Source organism: Apus apus, chromosome 5 (assembly GCF_020740795.1).
Source record: "Apus apus isolate bApuApu2 chromosome 5, bApuApu2.pri.cur, whole genome shotgun sequence".
NCBI lineage: Eukaryota > Metazoa > Chordata > Aves > Apodiformes > Apodidae > Apus > Apus apus.
The window spans coordinates 23,270,104-23,294,246 of NC_067286.1; the positions used below are offsets into that span (position 1 = coordinate 23,270,104).

Genomic DNA, 24,143 nt, shown 5'->3' on the forward strand with positions numbered 1-24,143 from the left:
GTTTAGAAAGCAAGGGGTCCACTCTGAACCTCATGACTCAATGGGAGGATCTTCCTTACACTTTTGCATCTCCAGTCTCTTTGTGAATCACTCTAACTCAATTTTCCTTTGTTTCTGCCATGCAGTAATTAATAAGGTGAATCTTGTCATCAAACTTATTGAACCTTGGTAAACCACTGTTAAACTTTAATTTCCATTGAATTTGTTGAACTCCATCAAATTCTTTTATCTCAGTAAAACATATTGCTGCTTCTTTCTTTTGAGTGAGATGCATTCCACTCATCCGTGACACAACACCAGGACCAAAGAGAGCAATTTTGCTGCTCTGGTAGCATCTAGATCTATTCTTCTAGGTGCTGGCCCATGGAAGGGCAGCAAAGTCAAGCTTGCTTTCTGAGATCCTTAGCAGACCACAATTCTGACTAGCTGAGGCTGAACAAGAACTCCAGACTTCATTAGAAATGTCATCCTTTCAGAATTCCCCAGGAGCCAAGGAAGGATAAAAAGGGCATCTACCAAATAGGGATGATAATCAACATGTAGGCTGCTGGCAACAACATGCAGAATGAGGTACATCCTGGTGCTGCTCCCTAATATTCTCCATTAACAGCCCACAGGCATCCTGGGGAAGGAAATACAGCAGACCAAAGGCCAGGGAACAGACAAAACAGGAAAGGGACAAGAACTCAAGACCCCTTGCAAATGAATCTGATTTATTAGAATGCATCCCACCTTCAGTCAGAAGCTTTATCAAGTGCCCTCCTGACCCTCAATCCCTCTCCCTCTGTTCTTGGAGCCTGTTTGCCTTGCACATTGCCTAGCTGTGAGTGCTGCCTCAGCATTTGTACCCATCCCATTTTATTACAATTGCTTGTTCTTTGACCAAATCTTTTTCTCACGCCCCTTCAATTGAACCAGCTGAATTTTGCTTGGTGTCCTGCAATTATTTATTTTTTCTGCTCCCAGTGACTTAGGGAATGGAGAAGTTTGCCTTCTTTTTGTCATTTCTCTAGCTCCTTCCAAGCAGCTGGAATTTATTTTAATAAAGTTCATTTCAATAGAGCCTGGAGCCATAATACATGAGGCTGTGATCTCAGAAGAGCTCATAAAATAAGTAGGGTCAGCTCTGGTCGTTGCATGCATAGAAGACCTCCAAGGACACCCTGTGTGCTGATCAGCCTGTGCCAAGGATATAGCAACTGTCAGACTGTGTCTGCCCATTCAGCTGTCTCTTTAGTATGTTATCTCTAGCCACTGCCAAATGCTTCAGAGGAAGATACATGATCCCTGCAGTGAGCAAGTTATTCTTAACTGATCATAATATCATTTTAGACCTTTGTGGCATGAAGCTGTTGGTCTCCTCTCTCACATATGCAAGGATAGTGGGGGAGCACTGGACCCTGGCTGCTTACAAAATGCCTGGACCGTTCTCTGACACTTGTACCCAAGGCACTCTTGTAGGCAGCTCTGCAGTCAGCACCATTTCAAACTTCACTGCCTGGCCTGAAGGGTGAATGCACCACAGAGGTATCTTGACTTCATGAAGGAAGTTGCCAGCTTGAACATACCCTTTGCAGTTTTTCCTCTGAAGCTATATAGTAAGTGTGTTTTTAAAAGATATACAGACTTGTCATAAAGAGTCCAAGAGATGGTGACCTCCACAGCTATGCTATTGTAGTTCTAGCTGCCTAGAAATTACATCTTATTTATGTAAGACAGAATTTGCCTTGTTGAACTTAAAACTCTTGGCTCATATTATGTCTTTGTCAGAAAGACTGAAACTCCTGCCTGCTTCCCTCCTCCTCCTATTAACTGCTTTTCTATGTGTAAATCCCTATATTCAGCAATTATGTCACCTCTAAAACTTCCCTTCTATAAGCTGAGTTAATTGAATAGTATAAGCCTTACATTCAAAGTCTTGTTTTCCAGTTCCTGTGGTCCATACTACAGATAGCCACACTCAGTGATTAAAGCCTGTGTGCTTTGAAATCCAACAGTGTGTTTGTATTTCAGATCATAATAAAATCCACTGATTAACGGTAAAATAATCCTTTAGGCTGTGTTTGACATTAGTTTTTCTTCATCAGTGAACATACTAATTTAACCTTTCCCTTCCCAAGTCAAGGAAGCATCTGAAAATGTTAAGCTTTTTTTCTAGTAAATGTTAACTGCTTTTCTACTACCTTGACCTTGACTTGGTGGTTGAAGTCAAGTATGAAGTATAGTGTCTGTTTTCTGGAATAACACGATGTGGAAAAAGTGGCCCTCAAAGATCAGGAAGGCCTCCAGGTCAGTAACTTTCAAAAGCTGTCCTGTAACCTTCCCATTGTACAGGGATGTGCCAAGCTTAGGAGAACCCTCTTCCCTTCTTTTATAGCCTCTGGTGGTGTTGAGTGAGACAGGACTGTTTGTTTTCCTTCTCTTGTTTTGCTAGTCCCTTTTCCTCTTGGCATAATGTGTTACTTCACCAGCATCGGATCAGAGTTTGCACAGAGCTATTATTAAAAAAAAGATTAAATTCTTGAGACTGCTCTGTTTCCCACTTCTCTTTCTTGATGTTTGGGGTTTTTTTGGTTGGGGTTTGGTGGTTTTTTTTATATAGTAGTTTTGAGATAATCTCAACACTTCTGAAGCAGATCAGCAAGCTAGAGCCAAAGGCTGTTAGAGCAGGCATTAGGTGGGCTTTTTCCCCTGACAAAACTGATAATATTTCTCATTTCTGACAAGGTGTTCTTTCTGGACCCCCCTTAGGTTTTTTTCAGTCTGGGGTGAAAAATCTGCTGTCTGGCTGGACTGCTTAGTGTTTCATTTTTTATTGCTTTGAATGTGATGCACATCAATAGCTTCTAGACATACAAACAGATGCTAATCTCCAAGTCTCACTTGACTCTGACTTTGTTGGGTATCTGAATCCAGGGCTGTGACAAAACACAGCATTGGTTGGCATTGCCATTTAGCTTCATCATCTTCTGACTGTCTGTGCCATCACCTGAGTAATGTTCCTTGCATGATGTAATAGGAATGGCAAATACTCTGGGTCTTAAAACCAGTGCTGATGCATGCTCCTGAAGCATGGCTGAGCAATGACAAGGACTCAGCCAGATGGTTTTTCTTGTAGCTGACTGGGTTTACTCTGTAAGGGCTGTGTTTTATTTTCTTCCTGCAGTAAAGGAGATAGACTTCAGCATCCAGCCTCCTTTTCAGTTATAAATTTTCCCAGGTTCAGTATCCAGGGCCTACTGCAGACAGCCGTACAGCCAATGTCTCTTGTATTTTGTTGTTTCAAGAGGTTTATATATATATATATAAAAATTCTTGTTGGTTATTTATTATATTTATGTGATATTTATGTTGTTTCAAGAATTTGACCCTTAGGTTTCTAAGGAAGTCTTAACCAATTTCAAGTATGCTACAGGAGTCTTCTCAGTAGCTATTAAGTGCTATGGATGACTGGGTTATGCTACTTAAATGTTTGATGGAGGAGAAAGGTATACTTAGTCTAGTCAAAATGAATGGAGAGTGGGAGGAAATTTAATCAGAAGTTCTAAACTTGCAGTGAGAAGGAAACTTCAAATATTTCTTTTTTCTCTTTTGCAGAAACAGGTAGAATTCTAAATAACCTCTGATGTGTTGTGTGAATGGGTATGGATGTGGGTGTCTTTTTCAGTGTGTCTTAATAACATGCTGCAGATTTTTTCTGTTTGCTTGGTTGCTCTGAACATTTCATTTAGTACTTCTGCTGAGCCAGTAAATAGTGAGGTGTGTATTTATTTTTTTTTTACAGATCATTATAAGGTAGCTTATCCTTGATCACTGGGCACTGCTGGATGGAAGCGTAGCATCCACTGATTTGAGATTTACCACCTCTTGAGTTTAGGAAGAGCTGGAAAAGGAAGAAAGAATGTGGTATTGATTTATTGATATCGATATATCGATACATGCGTGATAGCTTTGAGGTGATACAGAAGAATTACGGGCATGAACTAGGTTTAGGGGCTTCCCCTATGCCAGAGCCAGAGTGCTCAAGATCAACAGGCTCTGCAATCTCTTCCCCCTCCCCAGCAAGGGCTTTGGCTGCCTGTGCCCATGGCCAGCTCTGACAGGCACAGCTGCAACCTCGGGGTCAGCTGTTATCAAGCAAGTGGTGTGAGAGCTGCATGGAGCCTTGGCAGGGGTCTCCACCATGGAGAGACCTGGGAAAGTGCCTGGGAGCCACTTGTAAACTCAGGCCCTTTGTCACGAACTATGTTGCAAATAAGTCTGCTCCCTGACCCAATGGCTTGAGTTCATGCCTCAACTTCTGACCTGCCTTGCCTTTGTGGACTTGTCTGGCAACTGCTGCTCTGAGGCTGACCTTGGCTGAAGTCACTGGACCTGGTCTGCTTCCATGCTTATATACTATAGGCCTGCAGTCTTGTTGGTGAGGGCATTGCCCTGCCTCCCTGCTGTCACCCTCAGCCCCTTGGAGAACAGCTCTCTCTTGCTCTCTGACACCCTGCATTTGGCAAAGCTATGAGTGAGATATGCAGGGCATCCCTAGCTTGTACTAATGAAACCTCTACAAGGCCTTTTTGGAATGCATCAGAGAGCTTAGATGCTTGATTTGGAGTACAAATAACCTCCTCTCTGTAAAGCCAAGATTTTTTGGTACTACCTAATTAGCTGTTCAACGGGAAGGAAAAGCCTACATAAGAGATGTGAGTAGACTGTTAAAAGACAACATAGGCCTTTAAAACGTAACATTGCAACTTCAAGGTCCAGTAGCTAGCACTAGTAGCACATGATTGATTCCAAAATAGTTCCATGTCCTAACGACCTGAGAGGTCATCTGTGCCTTTTGTGGGCTTGTTTAAATATACTAGGTTTATGGAAAGTTAGTTAACAGCAGTCCCAGTCTCAATGGACTAATGAATTTCAGAGTACCTTTCTAGAGATCCAAACCATGCAATAGATATAGTGTCTCACATCACTCTGGACAACACTTCAAAGATCTTGCAGTTCATCTGAAAGAAACTTTTACCACACTTCCAGCAAGTGATAGGAATTACTCTGGTCATCTTCTATGTGTGCTGGACTGAGTTTATTTTACCACAGCCTTTAGGAAAGTTATTTTCAGCTGCTCCTTTATTATCTGACTGAAGAGACTGAAATAAGAGGCCAGAATAAAAGCCTTTTAACAGGCCATTGAAGGAGATACAGGGAGGCTGTGTGAGGAGAGATTTTCTGGCTGTGATTCCCTTTCTTGCTTCCGAAACCCTTACCATATTCTCTATTCCATGTAATCCCCCAGATTCAGATGCTAGCACCAGTGGGGCAATCTGTGGGACTTTTTCCAATTAGCAAATGGAGCAGCTTGCTGGCTGGGGATGACTGACTCCTCATTGTCCAAAGAGTCTCTTGACTGCAAAGAGCTCCCACCACACAGACTGAATGGACTTTGCTTACAGTAGCAGGTCCTGCCTTCTAAGATGAAGCCAGGAAGGAAGGAAAAGTACTCTAGTGAATCTGACTCCAGACTTCCCAACATGTATATATCCTAAACTGTGGGAAAAACTCATCCATGCTTCTTGAAGTTTCCACAATCCCTTCTTTGTGTCCTCTTCTAGGGCAGAACAGACAGGAACTAAATGAGACAGCAATCAGCCTGTATACTTAATTAGTGCAGTTTCCCCTGAGTGGCCTGTTGCTTTTAGGCATAGATGTAATCTGTTGTGTATGACATCCATATCATAGACATTGGAAATAGAGGGGGGGCAAAGGTCTCCTGTTTTTGTACACTATCTCATCCATTCCCCTTTGGTTATTGAGAAATTGTCCTCTGCAGTCAAAACAGGACTGGGGAAAAGTACTCATGGGACCTTAAAGGCACAACCTAATAAATCTTGCTAAAATAACTACTTGGGGAAAGGCCTCTCCATGCAGCAGAAACTGGGTGAGTGCAATTAGAAGGTCCATGCTTGTGTCTACAAGGAAGGTCTAAATACAAAGAACATGTATGTTCCCTACTTGGTATCTCCTTGCCTTGGCCTTTGGATTTCTTTGCTTTTTCCCTGTTCCTCTTGAAAAGCTGGCACTCACAGAACTTTGCCCAATGCCTGCAGTAGGTACACAGCTATATTCTAACTAGTTTTCTGATAATCTCTCTCTTAGCCATTGGGACCTCTTTAGAGTTGGGGCATTTATCTATGGGCCACTGTTCCACACATTTTAAGAGAGAGCTTGTATCAATAACATAATTTTACTGTGCCATGTTCTGGTCCCCATCACTAGATCAAGCACACCAGGCTTTGTCCTCTTCAAGTCTAGTGATCTGGGATCAAAGCAGCTCAGACTCATCCTGCTCCTATAAATTAGCTCCACTGGGCCAATGCTCAGGAGAGTTTATTCAGTCAAACTTAATTTGGACATGGGGAGTAGCACAGCAGCTCCTCATCCAAAGGTAACTGGATGCTAATATGGTCTACATATCCACCTATTAGTATCAGCAATGGATTATCCTATCATATGGTGTAAATTGCTCCTTATCTTTTCTTATCTATTTCCTTTGTTCCTAGGCACATTTCAAAAAGGTAGTTTCTTAAACTCTGATCCCACTTCTCCATGACTACCATTTTTGTTTCAGGGCCTAACCTTGTCATTGTCATAACCTAACATTGTCATAAGGACCTGCTGAAAATCCAAGAGGAAGCTTAATCGATACTTTCCTTTAGAAACCAGTAAAATAAGAGCAATAGTTTTGTTTCCCCTGGGGATGAGGAAGAGTTAACAGTTTCAAGACAGTAAAATATTGATTCTAAATTATAAATGGGGCTGTAGCCCTTTCAGATTGAATGTATTTTCTTGATAGGTATTTGATGGGAGGATTTAAAGAGCTTTTAAATAGCAGTTGGAAAGGTAAGTATTAACTAGTGGTTAATACTTTATTACAGTGCTAGAGGGCACTGTACTGTTGAAGGTACTGTTTATGGATCAAATGTAATAGCTAGGAGTGTGACAGTTTAATGGCTTGAGATTCCTTTGCACTTTTTGTTAGAGAGACATGGTAATCCTGACAGTGTTGTAACTCATAATAATTACACTCTTCCTGTCTCAGACACACTGTGTTTAATTCTTTGTTGTCCTGACCCTGTGGACTCCCTTCTTCTGAAGATGTGCAAGAAAATGTAAACTACTGCCATCCCGGATTGAAAAACATTCCACAGGCAGTTTGCACTAGTGTAAATGCCTGCATGTTGTTCAGGAAACATGAAGCGTATAATGTCTGGAAGGCCACTAGCATTTTCTTATGTAAGTACAACTGTGGGCAGCAGCGCTCCGTAAGTGTGGTCTGCTATCCAGTTAGATCAGCTTTACAAGTTGATAGATAAGGATGAAATGTACTTCTAACTCCTGTCACTTCAGATAAACAGAGCTCAAAACCCTTTTTACACAATGCCACCAGTCTTCTAACATTATCACAAAGCTGGTGTCCACCTCTGTGACTTTAAATAGTTCTCACCTTGTTCACTTCAGTGCTACATGGGGGAAAATCATTTGTTTAATCTCCTCTTCTGGACTTTTAAATTAAAAATAAGAAATAGCATGACAATCTGAAAAATTCATACTCTGTCTACCAAGATCTTCTTGCATGCTTTTTTCACACTTTTTTCATTAAAATGTTGTTTCATAAACAAAACATTTGTACATTTGTCTAAAATATAATGATAGTTTTAATTTAAATCAGAATTCAATTTCAAAGTTAACTGTATTTTCACTTTCAAAAACATGTTTTGATTTTATTTTTAATCTCACTTCCATTTTTTCCTAATAGAAAGGGAAAAAAGGAAGCTGGGAATGTTACCTGCTTTTTTTCTTTTTTTTTTTTTTTTTAATTATTACATTTCCTACAAATATTTGGTTTCTTCTTAAAGTTTTGAACCCCTAAGTTTTCACATCAAATGTCTCTTAAAGTGACTTGACTACTTCTTTTTTTAACTTCTATCAGTGTTTATAATTTAAGTTCTTCCTGTATATATAAAACACAAGTAAAATTAAGTTACTGCTGTTTCTGGTTGATCCCATTACCCGAAATATCAGTCACAGAATGTGAGATCATGACAGCAAGCAGGTCGTGAATGATAAACAGTCTGTGTTTTTACATGGCCCCAATTAGAAATCCACATGGTTAACAGATTCATTAAATCTACTGTCCGGAAGATCTGTTGCAATGGACGGAAGTGCCCTGGGAAAGTGCTTTCTGGCAGTAAGTAGGTTGGACTTGGGTCACTACCCAAGTGTAGTGAAGGAACAGCACACAACTGATGGTCAGGATGGCTTGACACTTTGAGAGTAGGCACCATCAGAGTAGATGCTCCTATAAAAAGAACAGTAAATTTTATTGCCCTTTTCTTCTCCAAATTATGGGAATTAACAGTGAAGAATGAAGATCACCCTTGACACCGAGCTCTCTTCAGTGGCCTTTCCTACCCTACAGAATATGGCTTCTTTCCTATCTCGCATAGCTCTGCCTGCAAATCCCATCTTGCGCATACCCAGGCGCCTGTTTCCAGTGCAATTTCTGCTTGGCAATGAACTGCTATTTTTCCTGCTTCCCTTCCCATCCCCCGGCTCATGTTCTGAGCAGCTGTGAGGTGAGTTGATCCTTCTCAGAGAAAAAATGTAGCTGCTGGCCTGTCCTAGGAAGAGAATTAGCTCTCCAAGCTGCTCTGCATCCCTTGTTTTTTTCTTCCTTCCCTTTCCTTTCTCATCTCAGCTTCCCTTTTTACTCCCCTGTTGCTATCTTATAAAATATAGTTCTCTCTCATTTTAATCTCTCTTCTTCCCCACCAGTTTAATGGATTGAAGACATCAGAATTATGTAGCAAATTATTCCAAGTCCTAAGAATTCTTTCTAGAAAAGTGGCTGGGAATTTGTTACATATTGGGGTTTTCTGGGGAGATATTTTATGAGACTGCTGAGTTTAATTAAAATTTCAGCTCATATGAGGAAAGTGAGACTCCAGCATTGTCTGACGATCACCTGGAAGGTAGAAAAGGAACTTGAAGTAACTGGAGTTGCAACGTTTCAGGAAGTTTCTTCCTCTCCAAAATATGATAAATGTAAAAGGTGTCCACGTACCAGAAAATGTTTTCCTTACTAGCTGTTGCACACCTGGGGTTACTTTATAAGGGTTTAATTTTGATCTTAGCTCCTTATCCTACAGATTGCTGAAGTATCTTGAGTTGGCAGTTTGTTATTTGGGGGGTTGTTTGTTTGTTTTGTGACACTGCCAGGGGCTAAAATCTTTATGCACGAAATCTGTCTTGCAGAAGATCTCATAATTCTGTATTGCAATGGGTGGCACAGTCTTGGGTGCTAGAAGATCTCATAAAGCTGCAAAACTCCTGGACTAAGACAGCAAAGTTTGCTGCTCTTAAGAAAGCATCAGGCAATAGGAACTGCAAATGTTCCTCATTAATAGAAACGTGCTCCTGCTTTTCTGGCTTATTCAGTCCCCTTACAGCACAGTTGCTTCTCCTACATGCCATTTCTGGTCTACACGTCACCCTTTTTTCAAAATATAGATGAAGCATGGGATGGTGGCCAGCACACAGGGAAGCAGTGTGATGGCTGAGAGTGGGAAATAGCCAATTAAAGGATCAAAGTCAGGGAAATTAAGCCTTGAGAGGAAACGGTGCAAATAGGGTGGGGTTGGGGAGAGCAGCATAACAGCAGCCCTCAGGGGAGGCAACAGAGGAGGAAGCTGGAGTAGAGTCAAAGCAGCAGAGGGCAAAATGCAACTGCTGTCCCTTGCAGTGGTTGCCTGAGAAGGGACAGACGCAGGACAATGAATAGAGAAACGTAAAAATTTGTAATATATAGATTGATTTTGAAAGTTCTGTGGCTACCGCAGCGTCAGTCGGGCCTACCTGTAAGGAGGGCTGTGCAAGCAGAGCCCCCAGGTCGGTGTGTCACCTGAATGAGCTGTCAGTGGGTGCCCCCACTGAGCCCCTCAGCAGCCTCCTGGCACTGCTGCCCTCTCCCTCCTTGCTGCCTGTGCCCAGGTCCCTACTCCCCCCAGTTTCTCTAAAGCCCCTCTTATCTGACCTACACTTTTGAAGTGATGCTTACTAATACCCTTACTAATATGCTCCTGCTTTTGGCAAGCTGGATCCTTGTTTTTAACACCTTGACTACATGTAGTTTACAATTCTGTTTAACCGAAACAGATATTTTTAACTCGGTGCAGCACAACAGTGAGAATATTCACACTTTGGAGTAGGAGCGGCCTAGACTTACTCTGCTTAAGTCAACATGAGGTGAACGGCACTGAAATAGGACAATCAGAAAATAAAATAAAAGTGTCCTCCCTGCTTGGGCTTTACTAAGCCACCTTTTTTAGAAAGGAGCTCATACTGTGCAAAGACTAAAGTTGCCCATGAGACACTTCTGTTGTAAAAGGGTTTTTGTGGAAAATGAGATGTTTACAAAACAGGCAAAATACTGGAATATTTGTTTGGGTTGATTTTTTCCCCTGAATAGTTTTAAATGGCAATATGCAAAGCAAAGTAATTTTTCTTTTATGTCACACTGTTTCATCAAGGCACTAACAGAAGACACTTGATCTAGAAATTAAGATAAGTTGCTTCAATCAGTATTAAGTAGCAGGTGCCCTTAGTGATTAAATGTAATAGAGTATTTCCATTATTCTATTAAGTTTTGTGTCAGCAGTTGTCACACTTCCTCTCATATTCTGAAATGCTGTGAAAACATGTTCAGAACAACATTTCATAATCTTGGAATGAATGTGTTCTGAATGAGGAATATAAGGATTTTTGCTTCCTAGAAAATGTGTAAATTTATATTTGGTCTGTAGCAGATTAAAAATCAGGAATTGAAGTGTTTTTTCCTGTGAAAGATAAAAGTATTAGGTTTGACAGTACAATGTATTGCTGACACAGTGTAGGTGCTATTCTGCTTCTTTATTTACTATATTATATGTGAAGAGCACAAAAGCATCCTTCTGCTGAGAAGTAGTGTTCTCTTTCCCTGCCCTTTGGTGCTTCTTACATGTATTGAGGATGTTGGGGAAAAAACCCAACACCCAAAACGCATTACAAAGCAAGCTAGTCTATCATAGAGCAGATGCAGAAAGAGAAAAAGCAGTGGAAAAAATACTTGAATGATGATTAGGTCAGTACTCAGGGCTTTCAGCTGCCATTTAAATTTAAATATGCACTTGCAACATGAGGTAAATAGGCCAAATGAGTCCCCAGGGAGCCTTGGTAACATGCAGTCTGAGACACTGGTAGTAACATAACTTGCCTGGGTTTTTGTGGACAGCTACTGGGAGTACCAAGCCTGTATCAAACACTCCTGCATAAAGCATTGTGTGGAACTGGAAAAGCTGATCAAACTGTACACAGCACCTTGAGGTGGGTTGTTGAGGCAACAGCAGGCGGGCTAAGCCCTATCAGTACACATCACATCTGCATTTAGGTTTGATAATATCTTTCCCGGATGTATATTACATTACAGAATTTGACAACTGTGGAATTCCAAGTCTGACAATATTGTAAGTTAATAATGGACTTTTTACTCTCAAAGTATCCAGGAGAGAGGCATAGACAATGGCTTATCTCCTTAATTGAAATCTGAGGAGTTAAGTTCTGTTTTCATTTCATTTCTGTCAGCACAATCCCAGGGAAATCAATCATATGGAACCAAGTGGGCAATTTGATCCTAAATTGTTTATTATATTCAAGATGACTATTTCCACACTGGGTGAGATTCTACCAGTCCAGACTGAAATAATGTAATTTCTTTCTCAGCCAAGCTTGCACTGACTTAGAAAAAACCCATCTACTTCCTGACAACTGGTGGGAGACTGGTGAGGTAGCAATTGTGTAGGAAGCAGGAGTGGGGTGTGTGTCCTCTCCCACAGCCTAGTCTCTTGTAAAGTGGGAGAGAAGTGGGGAAGGCTTGTGATAAGACATGGAACTCCTTTTGATTTATCAGCTACCAAAATAGTACTGTGATTCAATTAATATCTCATGGCTTGGTTCTGCTTTGGCTTACATCAGCTGTTTATTTCTAATGTGTAATATAAATGTTGCCAATTCTGAGATAACAGCTCTAGTTCAGTGTCCATTCTGGCTGCATTACTGCTTTGAAAGTCATGTTGTTTGTGCAGAAATGTTAGTGAAAGAAACCCACAGGCTGTGGTCAAAAAACAAGGCATTCTTTGAAAAGGTTTCTGAACTCCCTAGCTAAACCCATGCTGACTGAGATGGAATAGCTATACTGGTGGGATCCTGGCTGCTATTCCACATATTCAAAAGAAAAGGGCAAATTCCGTGGCCATCTGATGGCAGGACTAAGCCCAGCTCCTTCCATACTGCCTGGTCCTGCCCAAGGATGCTGAGCCACATGCTGTCAGGTAAGGCCTGACTTGCTTGCAGAACTGAGGAGTCCTCAGGATATGTTTGCCTGCATCAAGTGTCAGCATCCATCTGCTTCATTTCTCTAGTTTGTGGTGGAGAAAACTCCAAAAGTATACCTTGCCTTCCTGAGTCTGATGAAAGCCTCATGGATGCACCAGTGTCTCAGACTACAAAGCAGGGGAAGAAACTTAAGCTAGATTTCCCATATTCTCAAGAGGTGGCTTTCCCACTGGCCCATTGGAAGGAAGACAGTACTATGGACAGTCTAGTTTCAAAACATAGGTATGTCTCTGGTCTGAATGCAGGATGATGAAGGCCCTGGTTTTGGGGAAAAGTTGTAGACCAACTGTCATAGTCCGAACCTGGTTTTGGGTTAAAGCCACCTTATCTCCAGGCACAATTTCCCTGTTTGTTTAGCAGGATTTTCTGACACCAATTATATATTCAGGATAGCCTTTGAATTATTTTGGTGGGTCCGTCCCTGGCTGGGAGCCTGTTTGCTTCCACCGGATATAGAACCCATTAATAAGTTCCTCTCAGAAGCACATGCACGCTCGGGCAAGTTTTAACTTTTACCAAGATATCAAAAAGAGCAGTGGAGAGTGGGAAGAGATGTCGTAAATACCAGGGAATATGTGTGTATGAAAGCAGTAATATAGAGGGCATCACGAGCCCGAGCCTTTCCCATGTGTGTTGACGAAAGTGTGTGCAAGCGAGGGGCCAATGACACAGCTGGGGGAGAAGGCATTAGAGGTGAAAGGTTTGGATGGTGATGTTGTGCTCACATCTTCCTGGAGCCGGGGGTGAGGCGAGTTGTGGCAGTGGTGGCAGATCCAGCGCAGGTGACACCAGCGGCAGGGACAGCAGGGGCTGCAGCCGCTGCCTTCGTCCTTCTGGTGCCTCCAGCTGGCAGCCGGGCTGCTGTGTGCCTGGGCACGCAGGGGTCTGCTCTTTTGGAGTCTGGGCATGGCACAGGTGGCAGGGCCACTCACCGCTGTCGCCCTGAAGAGCTTTCTTCTGATGATCTCAGGAGCGCTGGAGAGGGGAGAAGTCTGACGCTGTTTTCCTCACTGGACCCAGGTCTGGCAAAGTCGTGGCCTGTAGTGGTCTCAGCCAGGGCTACTTACAGCTCGGCTCCATTTATTTGGTTTTCCTTCTCCTCTCTCTTTTGTCTTCTTTTCTTCTCTCTCCTTTGTGCCAGCGCACTGGCAATGGGTGTGGAAATGACCCACAAGGATCGTAGTTGTCAGTCTCACGTTCATTGCTGCGCAGGCTTAGGCTGCCGCTCCCAGCCCGACCTGCAGCTCGGGATGAAGTCCCGGCCGTGGCCCCTACCCCACAGTAATGCCCCTGTTTCTCCTTTATTTTAATTTTATTTTTCTGTTACGTCTCTCTATTACAGTCAGTTTCAGTGAGAGACATGCTTTTGGAGGCCGGTTCTCCACACCAGCTGAGGCCAAAAGGGATCTCTGGAGGTCATCCAGTCCAGTGCCTCTAACTGAAGCAGGATCAACTCTGATGAGGTTACTCAGGGCTTTATATCCACTCAGGTTTTTAATATCTCTGAGAATGGGGGTTCCTCCATTTCTTGGGGAAAATATTCCAGCATTTAACTCCCCCATCATTAATATTTTCTCTGATACCTAGCTGGAATTCCTTGTGTTGCAACTTGTGCCCATTGCTTCTCAGACTGTCTCTGTACAGCTCTGAGGAAAGTCAAGCTCAGTTTCCTCTACAGATTGCCATTACAGAATTGCAGACAGTAACGATATCTCCCCTAACTGTCTGTTATGGTGGAGAAACACAGCTCTCTCAGCCTTTCTCGGTTGCCAAATGCCCTGGCTCTCCTCTTAATTAATGTAGTTTCTGTTGGACTTGCTGTGTCTCTTTTGTGCTGGGGTCCCAAAATTGTCACAGTACCTCCAGTGCCAGAGATGAAAACCCCCCCTTAACTAGCTGGGTCCACTCTTGCTAATACAGCTCGGTACATGGTTCTGATGCAAAGGTGTGTTGCTGGCTCATGTTAGATTTGTCTTCCATCAGAATCCCCAGGCCCTTTTCTGCAAAGTTGCTTACTGTTCAGCTGGTGCCCACTGGGTGAAAGAATTCCCTGGCTGTGATCAGGACTGAAATACAAATTCTCAAACTGTGGCTCTTGCATGGGATTATCCTGTACCAGCTGCAAGAATTTGTCTTTCTTGACAAGCTGAACTTGGATTCTGTCAGGTTCCTCTCAACCCATTTTTCCAGCCTGTCAGTGTCCCTTTGAGTAACAGCCCTGTCCTCTAGCATCTGAATTTGGTACCATCCACAAACTTGCTGAAGGTCTACATTGTCACAAAATCCAGTTTATTGAGAGACAACAATTGACAGTAAAAAGTATTTGCCCCCGCATTGGTCCCTAGGGATCAATACAATTGGACACCAAGTACAATCCTTTGAGCCTAGAAGTTCCTCCTATTTTCCACTTAGTTCATAGTCTACCTTCTCAAACCAAATCTCACCAGTTTGACTATGAGAATACCATGGGAGATTATGTCAAAGATATCTCTGTACTCAAGGGAAAACAACATTAACCACTGTCTTCTCATCCACAAGTAGAGCTTATAATTTGCCAAGAAATGGTCGCTTCATGATGAAATCTAGACACTGGTCCTCAGGGAGGGGCAGTGTTCTCAGTGTTCCCTAGCTTTCTTCCCTCCAGAGGTCTTCCATGTATGAGACCAGTTCCAGCACATAACTTCATTCTTACAGGCCCCAAAGCTATACAGTGCTTTCCCATGCAGAGCTCAGCTTCCACATGCTAATAAGAAAGAAAAGATACCAAGTGCTTGGGAAAGTGTGTCCCAAGCCACAGTCACATGCAGGAAGCCTCCTTTTGGCCTCGCTTGATATCGTTTTGCTTCCATAATGTAAAGATGGCAATGTCCTTCAATGGGGAAATCACAAATGCTGTGTCAACCTGGTTTATCTTGCACACACTACTGGAGATGTTTATGCCTCTGTCTCCTAACATCCTGGTAATTCTCTCTCCCATTTGTCTCTCATGTACTAAGCAGTGTGATTTTTAGAGAATGCATTCAATTATCATTATTACCACCATGTCTAGAGATGCTGATAAAGTTCATGATGCTGCTATAGCAGGTAGTATCCAAGCATACTTTACCCAGATATTTTTAGCTAAATAAGAAAAAGGAAAGGAAAGATGAAAACAGAGTAGTGATGCAATCTACACAATATCGTTCAAATCAGGACCAGAACCAGGATCCAGGGATTTATTTGATCACCCATTAGACCACAGTTGCTTTAAATACCCTCTGGTTGTTATCCATGTCTGAGTTGCTAATCCAAGCTATAGAATGCCTTTTATATTCTTTTATTCCTTGTTAGTGCCCCAAAGTTACCCATCTCTTCCTAACAGCTACTAAACCGAGGGTCACATAATTCACCTCACAGAAACACAGAAGTTGTGTAAATAAATCTTAATCCCTGCTCTTGCAGGCATTTGTAGAACCCATGTCCTGTGCATACCAAGCTTTATCTCTTAATCCTTTCGTTTGCCTCCCCAGACTTCTGAGTTAGGATTCAATGCTGTGTGTCCCTGTGTTATATATACCATAATTGTCCAGTGGTCTCAGGAGAAGCTGATTTCTGAGAATGTGTGGAGTCTTCTGCCTTTGGCAGGCCAAATCTTTCTCCGTTACCTGCACAAGAATTGCTGTCATAGAAGGATGTCTTTCTTCCCTTCCAAAATTTAAATTATGAACTTCTGGAAAAATTTCTCTCCAGAAAAGACAAATATTTCTGGCACAGAGTGATTAATCCCAGGAGCTTTTACTAAGTTGTGCCCTCAAGATATCTTGCTATTTTCCCTGCAAAATCACCCTGGGCAAAGCAATAAATGTAGACTGTGTTCAGCCACTGGATTAGTTCCATGAAACCCTGGATAAGGGAGGGATGAAGTGTTGGTGCTGTATGTTTACTTTGAGTTGCGAGTTTGGATTCTGAAGGACCTGGAGGTGGACTCTAGCTGGAGAAAAAATGACCTAAGAACATGCTTCTGCTGTCACTACCTTCAGGAGCAGGAAAACAAAAGCAAGCAGGAGCCCAGGCTGGCCTTAAAATGCTGAGTTGGATTTTCGGAAGGAATGGAGAGGATGAGGTGATTGGATTGTTTAAACAGCTGCAGTGAATCAGCAGCTCTCTTCCCTTGCCCTCCCCTCGCTGCACAGCAGCCCCCTCCATGCCAAGTAAAACAAAGTAATCCCAAAAAGTGCAATCTACCACAGTGCAGCCACAACACATTGCAGGACAGAACCAGCTCACAAACTAGAGAGAAAGGAGAGATGTTTTCAGATGAGATACGAAGCTGATGTGAGAGTGGATTTCTTAACAGGAACTGCAAAGAAGGTTAGTACCAGCAGCAAAGGAGAATGGCAAAAAAAATAGAGAGGGAAACAGAAAAGGAAAGGGCCAACCTTAGCTTTGCTGTAAGCAGAGCTCATCACGGTGAAGGTTCTTTTAGTTAAAGCAGGATGAGATGTGCTAATGCTGCCATCTGTAACCTGTGGTTCCTGCTGTATCTGGTTAACCCAACCAGATTACGGATTGGTGCTAGCTAATGAAGCAGCTTCTTTGTTTGGAGCCAGTTGGGCTCTCTGGGAACGTACAGCCTCTGGAGCCATATTCAGGCTGCAGCCAAAATGTTTGGAAGCTTGTAAGAATCACCTAGGTTAAAGAGGGAGCTTGGAGGCTGCTGTGCCACATGGATTAAAGCAGTCTTTTGGGGAGAAGCCCAAATATGAGGATCCATAGGAAATCAGTACAAGAAACCAGTGAGTGAACATTGCTAATACTGCATATAGAGTGGTACGACTCAGCTTGCTGCTACAATCTTCACCCTGCCCCCCTTCCCAGCCGTGAGCTCTGTCTGGCTGCCACACAATCTGTGAGGCCAGTGCCCACTGAAGAATAGCTGTGGCAGTTAGAGTCTTTGTACTTGCTCAGCTGATGGTGTAATGGTCTGTCTGAGGATTCGGCCCAGCAACAGTAATGATACAGCTGGCCTGTCTTGCCTGATGGGATCATTTCCACTTCATTATAACTGTGATTTTCAGCTCAATAATTCCAGAGTATTTTTAGACCCTTTGAGATGAAAAATGTGCTGAATTTGCAATGTTGGGTTTTTTGTTTTGTTTTTGTTCTCTCTTTAACTGGTGACCAGGAGAAAAATAAATTCCAAGCAAAGTCAGGCAGGGATCCCCCAGTTCAGCTTTCTTCCTGCACCCTTTCCAGAAGAGAAGGGAACTCTCAGCAAGTTGCTGAAAGAGATGAGTATGTTTCTGGAAGTAACCTGGAAGCCCAGGACTCAAATAAAGTGATAAAGAATTTAATCTGACACCACCTACGCATTCTGTCATCCTATGAAAAAGACCTCCCACAGAGAGGTAAGGTGTGAACATTACATGTTCATTTAAAACCAGACACAAGGATCTCTGACTAGAAGAGTGTGGGGAACAACACAACCCCAATTGTCACCACCAGCATCCATCCTTTTCAACCTCCAGTTGCTAGAATCACATCAATAGCTTTGTCCTTCATCCAGGTCATTTGCCTCCCATGAGTTCCCAAAAGAAAAGTCAAATGGTTGCCCCATGGCAGCTCCCAGATGATTCCTCCTTCTGGCTTGTGATAGAGCACAACAGTACTAACTTGTTTCTCTTGCACCTGTTTGACATGGGATAAACCCATGCCCTGCTACATCCTGGGGAGGGGGACAGAGCTATGAAAGCTACATCTCATTTGTCATGTATAGATCAGCAAGGGATACCTTGTCAATTGTCATTTCTGTGTACGTCTGCTTCATGTTCTGGTATTAAAGCCCGGAGCCTCAGGCATCTATTGGATTTTGTTTAAGTGCTTTATTGGATTTTATGAACCTCCTATACACCAGACAGACTAGGGGACACATGTCCTGGTGATATCCACAATAACCAATTAAAATCCCAGCCATGTTTTAACTCCATTTTCAATGAACTGTGGAGACACAGCCCTCTTCTCTATAGGGTGAACAGAGATCTCATTAACTACATTTAATTGAGAGTGGCAGGTAGTGGATTTTATACATTAGGGAGCACTTCTGTAGACATCACATCTTTCAAATGCATACACTGAAAAATTATAATGATTCCCATGATCGATACAGAGTCATCTTTCTTGTTTCCAGTGTTGCTTCAGTTCCAAGGTTACTTGAATAGATGAGCTTCAGTTAATAAAATTCACATTTTCTTCACTCTGCAATATTTTTTAACATCCTGACTCTTACTCTTTTCTCTTTCTTCTGGCATCATCTCTATCAAACGGCCTTTCAAACTAACCTAAAAAGTCTTTTTTTCTCCTGCTTCCTTTTGAGGATTTCAAAGCTTTCTGGAGCTGCAGACTATACTCTTTTTAAAGTATATGCTGTTGTTTCTATTGTAGAGAAGGAAACAAAGGGAAAGCATTGGTTTGTGTTTCTCACACTGTGTGGCACAGTGTTTAAACTGTGAACTGAAATCTGAAGTCCCAGAGCATACCCCTAATACTAAACCATCTTTCCTCCATAATCCATTAGAGATTCCAGGGCAAGTGTATGAGCTACTTCATGTTATTGAGTGAGAAAACCCACCAAGAATGTAATTTGAGGTCAATAATGCACTGAATGCAATGAAAAGGTAGTGGGAAGGCAGCCATATGGCATGTGTGCTTGTATCTGTACACATACACCCCCACACACACACTGTTAAGCTTTCCTATACCCTACTGGGACTGAATCACAGGGAGTCCTTACATCACCTTCCCTTGAAAACTGTATGAATGGAAAGTTTATGAGAAGACAGTATATTAGAGGTTATTTAAGATGGTAACAGCTTTTCTTCAATGAACTGTGCTAACGCAGTTAGTTCTATGAGGGTCAATCATGGCTTCGGTCATTTCGTATATAGTCTTCAGAGCATCACATTCATCACTGTAGGTCAGCTTCACCCTGTGCTTTATCTCTTCTTATTGATATTCATTCCCTTTTGAGCATGCTAGCTTTATAAAGGTAGTTATATGGCTCCTTCAGGACTTTGTAATCCCCATTTTGATGTATGTTCAGAGCTTTGAAAACATCTGCTTTCTGACTGAAGTGCTTCTGGCTCAGTCTTTGTAGTTTGTTTTGGAAAGCTTGAAGAAAATCTTTTATTTTCTTCGTATTTTTGGGTCAGTAGAAAATGAACATCTATTTGACAGTCTAGGAATAGTAATAACACTATCCCTCGGGGGGTGTGCAGGGGAAGGATTGGGAGCAGGAGGTCCAACTTGCTCCTTATGCCCCTGTTCCTGGTCCTTGTCCTCACTGCTATGCCATCTCAGAACACTTACAGGAGGTACAGCTTATGCTTAAGAAGAGCTGGAGACAGAGTTGCTTCCTGGCAGGAGAGAGGTGTGAGGCAACTGCCAGGCTTTCATGCCATCAGCTCAGTGGCTAGTTGTTTGCATAGCTTTGCCTTTCCCAGTGATCTTCCCCTGTGTCCTGTGCTCCTCATGTGGTTTCCATTAAGGTCAGGCTGGGGGAAGGGAAGCATGTGAATTATTGCAGTATTTACTCTCACCATGCCAAAGCTTGGAGTGCTCTGTGGTATAGAGGCTGCAGGGAGTTGCAAGCCGTGCACAAAGACAGTGTTTGAGTGGTTTTGACTGAACTGATTGAATGACAGAAATCTCCCTCTCCCATCCCTTCACAAAACCCTGACCACTTCTTTTTCTTACTGCAAGCTGCACAATAAGGAACACAAAGTTAACTGAAAATTGCCTGAGAACTAGATCCTCCATCCAGCTGAAAATAACATGACGGTTTGAACAAAGAGATTAATCCAGGGAATATGGCTACCATTGCCAGGTGGGAAAGACTGGGACTGCCAGCAGAACCAGCATGAGCTCACATCCAAAACAGGGCAAGGGACTGATCTCCCTCTGTCTCTCCTTTGTGCTCTGTGGCTGGCCTAAGGACCAGATCTGTTCCTGAGACACTTCTTCCCTGGCTGTTGGTGAAACTCTCAGAGTATCTCAGTTGTCATCTGGCCCCTTCTGTTGCATAAAATTACTTTCAGGTAGCTCACGTAGGGTTTATTTCCCCTCCTTCCCCTTTTCCTCTTTTTGTGAATGGGTATTCTTTGCCTTTCATACCAGTGGTATGGATAACTGACAAAGTAGATTGAAGTCTGGGACTTCTCATTGGTCACTGCATTGTGCTGGAGATGCTGCAATTGCTGGAGTTGGGAGGATAGTCCTCTCTTAGATGTTTGGGTCCAATTGCCCTTTTCTTATAGGTGTCTCCCAAGTGTAGAGCCAAAGTGTTGAATACTCTTCTGCTAAGTAGATTCTGGTTTAGAAAGGGTACTGGATCTAGATTAGAGACCCAAAGCAGCTTGATACAGATAGATGATGTTGAAAATACAAAAGCTTGAAAGGGAGATGGTTATAGCTCCTGGCTGGGTTTCCCTAGACAAAATCCCCATCCTCTTTCTTCATGCTCAGTATTTCTTCTGATGGATGAAAGGTCACATCACACATGTGGAGTTTGTTTCTGTTACATGGATAGGTTTCTGTTGGGGATTCAAGAGCTTGCATGAAAGAAAAAGCTGCCCAGAGTAAAGATGATAATACAGCAGATGAAGTGAAAGCTCACCCCTTTGACAGTGAAACCTGAAGAAGTGGTCGTACAGAGTCTTTGTAGAAATTACAAACCTCTGTAACACAGGGGTTGCTCCTAAAGAGGAGGCTTTTTGTCTCCCTCCAGCTTCCTTGGGGGATGGTTTACAATAGGGCAGTTCATAAACTGGCCTATCTCCAGACCAAGAGGAAGAAAGAAGGGAAATCATAGAGTGGAAGGCAGAAAAGTTCAGCTTCTAATATCTGCACAGATGAGAAATGAATCATGAGGCAAGGCACAGCTCCAGCAGTAGCCCACATATTGACCATTTTGTATCATGAACTGCATCATGAACTGATGGCAGGAATATCCTGACATTTCCTTTGGAAGCTGAACTGTTGTGCAAGTCTTTGCACTCGGAAGGTCTTTGTACAAAGATTAACCTAGAAGCTATTCACAAAAAGGGCAGCAAGCCAAGAGCAAACTGGTGCTATGGGTCTGGAGTGGGTCTGGAACTGGGTGCATCAGAGCTTGTATGTTGCACAGTGGTTGTGTGCCAGGGAATGGGTATAGGTGGGGACACAAGTGGGTCAGTCAGTGGGGCTAGATCGTACCTGAAGGTGACAAGACCACCTGGAAGCTGAAACTAAGTATTTTCAGCCTGTTTGGTGTGTTTGTTTCTAACCGAACTTATTTCATGTGTTTAACTTCTTCAGCAGAACTGTGATCCTCAATGTAATAGCACCCACATGCCCTATTATGCTTGGGGAAAATGAATGTGTGTGTAAAAAGTGACCTGCTGTAAACAGCTTTAGCTGTAAAGGAGACCAGGTGGGTTTCCAACAGGCAGAAGAGAGTGCAGAGTACTGGAGGGGTAGAAGCCATGGTGCCTAGGTCCCAGTCTCAGATCTGATTGTGTGAAATTGCTTAGTTTTAAAAAATAAAGATACCTGCATGCTTCCCTAATAGCCTCAGAACATCATACAGCATGAAGAGAAAGAAAACCTAAAAATAGATAGTTCTGTGAAAATCTGGTTTACTTAGCATTACAGCTCTGAAAAACAGCCTAATGAAACAAACTAATAGCCACATTGGACTAGTGTTGCCTGGCTTTCTGCAGTTCTCTCAAGATTGACAGGGTTCTCTGATGTGTGATAAGATGTAAGTAGCTTTCAAATATTTTCCCACAGCAGGAGCATTTATAACAATATTCTCTCCCATGGAATCTCTGGTATCTGCTAAATCCCAAGCTCACACTATAATTTTATTTCAGCACAGGATGGGTGCACTTAGCAGGGTTTTTCTCCTATACCCATCTTTTTTTTTCTGAACTTGTACAAGCTGCATAGTTTGGGGCCAAAACCCCTCTTCAATTTGACTTAAATTGGCCAGTAGAATCAAAGTTTTGCAGGGTTGATAAAGGGACAAAAGGACAACTGGGTTTCTTCTGCCTTGTTTCCTTAGTAAACCAGACTAAAAACAACTTTGAATGAAAAATTCCAACCAGCTCCAGTCACTACTTGGCATACCATCAGAAAATGCTCCCTTGCTGTAGAGAAATAGGGATTCATGGCTTCATGAAGCTTAAAGAATGTTATATAGACTATAATGTCTCAGATTTCTGTTTGTCAGGGCCACCAACAGTAGGATAAAAAGACAGTTGCTGGTAACAGAATTTTCTGGGTATATTTCTGAGTTTGTATTAGTGTGCTGGGGTGGAAGTGAGAGAGGATGAAGGGGACAATTTTATGGATTTTAATCTTCCTGAATACATAGAAAAACACCTGCAAATTGTTAGCATGTTAGGAGTTCTGACATTTCCAGGAAGGTTAGGAATGAAACTCATAACCGATCACAGTTTGTGGGGAGGACATGGTGGTGGTTTTTCATGAACTGGGCTTGTGCCTTTCAGTATGAGATTCTGCAACAACCCCAGATTCTAGCAGCACAGCCTTGCATCTGTCTCACATGTGATGCATTTTTGTCCCACATCTCCTTGATTTGAAGATTTGTTTGGTAAAGGAGAATCTCAGAGATGAGACGTTTGCTTGCAGGTCCAAGTTTATGTAGGAAAAAACTTTCTGTACATCATTATTTTGCGGTGAGCTGAGTGAGCTAACCTTAGTGGTATCTCAGTCCTTTTCCAGTAACCACTTGATACATAGATGGGATCATTTTGCCAAAGTTTCTTCTATGTCTTCTTGCAAGTGGAAGCAGATTTTGTGTGTTTTAAGGGACAGTCTAGCATCCTTGCAAGACTAGGCTCTCTGACTAGTGAAGTGCCAGGAGGAGCCCTGGTGCAGAGGTGGCAGCTCTGGAGAGCCTCAAGTTTTGCAGCCTCTTCTCAGTACCTTTGAAAAGCAGCAGACAGGCAGACTGCAGGCTGCTGCAGGGGCTGCAGATTCATTACAAGCAGATATAGCTACCATTTCTAGATGTTAGGCATTCTCGTAGAGATCCTACAACATACTCCTACTTAGGGAGAACAAAAAAGATTTGTACTTAGGTGAGAAGTTTTTGATTTAGTGATAGGCCATTGATTTCTGAGGGAAATACTCCAGTTATTCCTCACCAAATCTTTTAAATTTTATGAGTGCTAGAATTTTAAAGGAATTTCAATTACTGAACCTTTTGATGAATGAAGAGGTCATCATTATATGACACAGATCTGTATAGCATATTTTGCTAAGTAGATATGAGGCAAATTTCTCACATCCTGATCTTCACCACTACATGTTATCCAGGATTTGAAGTGACTCTTGCTGCATGTTGAAAGTTGCATCAGCTTCTCTGGGTCACTCAAAGTTTATGAGATTGTCAGTATGTCGGTAAGTTTTAGTGGTAGTTTTTAAGCCTTTCTTTCTGTTTCCTAGAATTAGAAAATCTATCCAAGTTTTTTTGTTAAAGGGACTCCTCCCTGTCTTTTTTAGCCAGTAGGATTCAGACTCATATTATCCTTAGGAAAGGCTAACTATTCTATTCCTTTCTTTGGAGCAGTACAGTCTCACTGGAATTCAGTCTATACACAATTTCTCTGAATTATAAT

At 42.4% G+C, this 24,143-nt stretch overlaps 1 protein-coding gene across 1 annotated transcript in view; it reads left to right on the forward strand.

Annotated features, from left to right (window-relative positions):
• The first annotated feature begins 1,580 nt into the window (after positions 1-1,580).
• The window catches only part of TSPAN18 (tetraspanin 18), a 182,423-nt gene continuing 159,860 nt past the window's right edge, over positions 1,581-24,143 (forward strand). The window contains exon 1 of the mRNA XM_051621351.1: positions 1,581-1,598. The gene's annotated coding sequence lies outside the window, so the exon portion shown is untranslated. The remainder of the gene's footprint in view (positions 1,599-24,143) is intronic.